Below are 5,998 nucleotides of genomic sequence, written 5' to 3'. Positions count from 1 at the left end.
AGATCATCTTCCTTTCCCATATAGATCATAGACTCACCCTCTATTGTTGTAATATATAGATAGTCCATACATTAACTGTGTCTTCACTTAACAAGACAAGATTTCTATCTAGGCCTTTGTAACCAGCAATGTTGCCGCCCTGGCCTGGGACTGAAGTTATCAAGCTGGCCTGGGACTGAGGCTATCAAGTATCCTGCAAGCTCCCTCTTCAAAAGACCCTTCCCAGTAATCAAGATCTAAGAAGAAGATAAAACAGACAAATGGACTTCCTCATCCTAAAAACCGCAATTGATTTTTACCTAATCTGACAAGACAAACAGCATATTTTATAATTATTGTTTCCATGCTTTGTATACCCTGTTCCTTAGAGTAGAATTTTTACTACCCCTCACCTCCCTTTACTTCCTAAACATCCCTCAATAAATATGCATGTTTTAATAGCCACGGGGTTGTAGTCCGGAGTTTTGCTCTGACTATAGCCGGCTAAAAACATGCTAAAATGTATTGAGGTTTTAGCCTAATTCTGTTCACCTGTGATGCCTCCAACGAGTCAACCCACCCCCGCCGATGTTGGACCCCGGCAATTTATCACTTCAGGAGTTTTTCCATGGATTCTTTTGGATTTTCTATGTATATAATTATATCATCAGTGAATAGGAACAATTTAGTTTCATTTTCTATTAAAATGCCTATTATTTTACTCTCTTGTCTGACTGCATTGTCTAGGACTTCCAACACAATGTTGGAAAAAAAGTGGAGAAAGTGTCTTATTCCACATTTTAGTGGTAAAAATTTCAGCTTTTCCTCGTTCAGTATGATGCTAGCAATAGTTTTGTCATATATGGCTTTTGTTGTGTTGAGAAAGGTTTTTCCTATTCTGATTTTGCTGAGAGTCCTAATTATGAAAGGATGCTGTATCTTATCAACTAATACTTCTGCATCAATAGATACAATCATATGGTTATCTTTTTTTTTTTTTTTTTTTTTCACTGTAGGGCGCGTGCGCTCGCCAGACAGACAGAGAGAGACAGAAAGCGAGAAATCACCCCCCCAGGGGGGATGGTCATGCTGCAATCCCTTCTCCTCCATTCTCCTCTCGGGATCTTGGGCACACACGCACACGCGCCCGGCGTGAGTTTTAAGCCACCAGGTCCGGGACAGGAACCGTGGTAGACTACGTGGGAGTCCAGCGACATAGCCATTACTAACTGCTGGTTCCCGGTTATCTTTTCTTTTTAATGAAATCCATTACACTTACTGTTTTACATATGCTGAACAATTCTTGTACCTGGGATAAAGCCTACCTGGTTATGGTGAATAATCTTTCTGATGTGTTGTTACATTCGATGGAATACTGGTTTGGACTTTTTTTTTTTTTTTTTTTTTTTTTTGTAAATATCCTGTCTTCTTTTGGCATAAGGTGCTAGAGGCGTCATACAAAGAGTTTGTAAGGTTTATTTTATTTTGGATCTTTATAAACAACTTAAAGAGAATTTTGGTTAACTCTTAAAGTTTTGTGGAATTCAGAAGTGAAACCTTGGGGAGGCAGCGGTGGGAGCAGGAGGAGCCAGAGATGCTGCCAGGCTTCCTGGGGTCACGCTTGCTCTGCCTCCATGGCTGCCTCGTTGTTGGTCTGTGTGCCTGCCACTCAGAGAAGCTGCGCGCTGGGAACGGTAGGGCCGGCCAGCCAAGCCGCCAAGGGCCCAGTGCACAAGGCCCCCAGCCTGTAGCGCAGCTCTGCATTTGGCGCTTGCGAGGTGGCCGCGGAACCCTAGGCCTGACCCAGGAAGGGGCGAGTGCGGCGCCCAGGTGCCCGCCGCTACAGAGGCAGGGTGAGCATCGAGATCGCGGCTGGACTGAGGGAGCTGCTGCAGGGCTTCAAGGTGGAGGGGCTGAGGCACCAGCCCGCAGACCTGCTGGAGTTCGCGCTGCAGCACTTGACACGCCTACAGCAGGAGAAGGAGTGCAACTGTGCCGGGCGTTTTGGCCATGAAGGCAGGACCTAGGGGGATGCGGGCGCCGCCGCCGCCCTGGGTGGCACCCCAGCAAGGGGGTCAACTTCCCTCAGGAGCCTGTGCACTCCGACAGTACTTTGGAAAGCTCGCCCTGGTCACTAACAAACATCAAGCCACTTCTACACATGCCGTTGGGACCGTCAAATGTTTAGCCATGGATGTGCAAGCAGTTGAAAATTTTGGGACCTTGCACGGAAATCATAAATAGCAACATCGCTACATTTAGTTGCCCGTGTTTGGACACAAACATGGATATTGTTGAACCCACAGCATGAAGCAAAAGTCTGGTGCAAGAAGACCTATAGTGACAAAATTACACAGTAGTAGTTAGTCCACTGAGAATGTGTTTGCATAGATGCCAAGCATTTTCTGTGATTTCAGTCTTTTTCCTTTTTTTTACATTTACAACGTATCATTAAATGGTAGAGATTTAATAGTCAATAGGCTTTAACATCACCTTCTAAAGAGTAGTTCATAAAAGAAGCAACATACTGATCAAATGACTTTCTACTCCACAAAATTATTTGACTGAAAAGTTTATTTAAATGATTGCAACATGCTGAAAGTATTCACGTTTAAGAAGATAAATAGGGGATGTTATCATAGCCTAGATGTGTTTCACTTGCTCAGATTGAGAATATGTTAGTGACTATGCCCATACAAGAAGAAACTTGGCACTGAATCATGCTCCATGGCCTGGCACCACATTCTTTTTATAAGTCATTATACTTATTGGAATTTTAATCATTTTCATTTTTAAGTTTTTCTGGCTTGATAAGTTTTGTGCTGGCCTTGGCCTATTGGTGAAATGATATCAAACATCAAATGCAATTTCAAAACTTTTTATTTTTCTGCAATAAAGTACATTTTGACTTTTTTTTGCATAATGTCAGTAACCTATGTACTCCAGTGGTTTTAAGGACAGGCAGTTTAGTCAGTATAAAAGAAGGGAAAAGAGTCTTTTTTAGATGAAAGATCATTAATGCACTTTTTTCTTTTCCTCATAAGCATATACCTTTGCTTCCTTCACATTGCAGTTCTAAATTCTTTAAAAATTTGATCTAGACATTTAATGGCTTAAAGTTTTTTTTAGAAAAAGCTATTGAAACTGTTAAATCAGATTTTTCTTTTATCTTTTAAAAGTCTAAAGTCTTATACTTTAAAAAAGACCTTTCTATACCCAAAATACGTTGGTATCTTTGTTAACCTGACCACTGGATATTTCTTCTAATAAGATCCTTTGCAGACTTCTGCTCCCATGGGCTTCTGATCTTGTAATGGGACAATTCCCAGTCTTATTGATCAGTAGGCAGTGGGGTGTGGTGTCTGTTTTTGTCTTTTTTCATTAAAGGCATCCTCTAAGGTTGTAGAAATAAAGTTTTATAAGCAAAAATAGGTATAAAAATGGAATTTCTGCCCAGACCACATATACACATTAGGCCCTGTCATATATTTTAACGAAGATCTATAGTTGAGTGTGCAGAATGAACTTAACCATCCCAGATTTTCATTGATTTTTGGATACGCTTAGTGTTCTATCACATGCAATTAATTATATTCAACTAAAGCAATATATGTAAAGGATTTCTAGGTCCCATGACTCAGTGTCTTGAGACCTTACTTCCAACCAGTTGTTCACTTTCAAATCAGCAGTTTCATTTTGGGAAGCATGATTTAAAAGAATATACAGAGAAATGGGTAAAATTATTTTCTAGCTAGTGTGGTCTTACTAGAGAATATTTATGGCCCCACTTTTGTATATGAAAATGTGATTAGAATGTTAATTGGATAATGTATATATAAGAAGTTAAATGAAGTGTGTGTTATTTCAGCCACATTTTAGAACAGTTTAACATTTTTGCAAAATGTTCTTAAGGAAAAGAGAACTCTGTGTGATGATGACTTGTTCTTACTTCAGATTTTATTTTAAAAGCTATTTCTGTTAAACAAGAAAAAACACAAATGAACCCCAATTTCCAGGTTCATCATTCTGTATTCTTTATTCACTTTTTCAAGTTACCTACTTTGTTGTGTAAGCTGTTAACTATTCATGTAACAGCAAACAAATGCCTGTTGAATATCAAGAACTCTGACCAAAGCTATAAATGCCATTTACATTATTTTCAGTATTGCTGATTATATTTAAATTTTCCTTATAATGAAGCACACTTACAATAAAAGATACGATGATTGTTTTTAATACTTTTTCTTTGTTTCTTTAACATGACTTGTCTAGTGCAGTGAAAAGCATGGTAGAGCTCTGGCATGTGGAAGTTAACCAAGGGCATAACTCAGCAAGGAAGTGCAGTTCTGAACTCAGCATGTTAACCATTGGTCATATGTGAGAAATAATTGTGGTATGTTGTAGGTTAATTTGGCCATTTAGAATAACCAAATAAATAAACCTGGCTAACTAGGGGAATTTATGTGTACAATTATCTAATTAAAACAAGTCAAGTTTAAAAAAAAAAAAGAAGTGAAGCCATTGTGATCTGGGCTGTCCGTGTTTGGGAAGACTATCATTTATTCAGTCTCACTGCTTACTACTAGTCTACTGGTTTAGTCAGGCTTTATATTTCTTTCTGGTTCAATTAAGGTAGCTTGTATGTGTCCAGAAATTTTGCCATGTCATTCAAGACTTTTAGTTTGCTGGCATATAGTCCCTTCCAATATTCTCTCAAAAGGATTTATATCACTGACATACCTGTTGTAATATTACCAGCTTTATTACTGGTCTTATTTACCTGATTCCTTTCTCTTTTGTTATTAGTCTGGTTAGTGTGTTTCTTGATTTGAAATGTTGCTTGATTTAATTGTTTCCTGATATTTATTTTTGCATAATTTTTATTCTCTATTTCTACTCTAATTTTTTAACTCTTCTTTTTTCTTTTTTGCATTTAATCATTGCACGTCTTTATGCATACAAAATGAATTATATTAATCAGCATACAAATTGATTATGTGAATTCTTCCAGTTCAGGAACATGGGATGTCTTTCCACTTTTTTGTATCGTTTTCAATGTATTTCTTAAGTGTTGTATAGTTTTCCTTGTAGAAGATTTTTTTCCTTTAATTTAATATGTTTTATTTTAATTCCTTTTATACATTAAATCACTATACATCACTTAGCTTGTTGACAAAATTTTTCAACATAAATACATTTCTCACTAGTCCAGTTGGGATACTATACACATTATTATCATCAGATAATAATCCACTTCTGTTTCCCTATAAGTATCTCGCCTCTTTATTTTTCTCCTTAATGTCTTTTTTCAGGCTCTCCTTCTTGTAGAAGCATTTCATCTCTATGGCTAGGTTTATTTATAGGTATTAAATATCTTTTGTGGCTATTGTAAATGAGATTGCTTTCTTCAATTCTACCTCAGTCCACTCATTGTTGGCCTATAGAAATGCTATAGATTTTCATATGTTGATTTTATATCCTACCATGTTAGTGCATTCATTTATCACTTCCAGTTATCTTGTGTGAATTCTTTTAGATTTTCTATATATATAATCACGTCATCTGCAAATAGAGATAATTTCACTTTTCCCTATGCAAGGCCTCTTATTTAATTCTCTTCTCTGATTGCATTGACTAACACTTCCATTACTATATTGAAAAGGAGGGGAGAAAATGGGTAGCCTTGTCTTGTTTCAGTTTTTAGTGAAAAAGCTTTCAGCTTTTCCCCATACAGTATGATGTTAGCTATGAGTTTTTAATATATGGATTTTATTATCCTGAGAAATATCCCTTGTATGCCAATTTTGCTAAGATTATTTTCTTAAAGAATATTTATTTATTTATTTATTTTAATTTGACCAGACCAAGACAGAGAGAAAAAGAGGGAAAGAAAGTGAGAAAGCAAGCTGCCAGGTCCAAGACTCGAACTGTGGTCAGTGACGTGGGAGTGATTCTTTACTTTTTTTTTCTTAAGAGAGATTTTTGCTATAGGATGGATATGTTTGCTGGAAAGACAGAG

This window comes from Tupaia chinensis, unplaced genomic scaffold, assembly GCF_000334495.1.
Source record: "Tupaia chinensis unplaced genomic scaffold, TupChi_1.0 Scaffold138725_1, whole genome shotgun sequence".
Lineage (NCBI taxonomy): Eukaryota > Metazoa > Chordata > Mammalia > Scandentia > Tupaiidae > Tupaia > Tupaia belangeri.
This window is presented reverse-complemented; position numbering follows the sequence as displayed.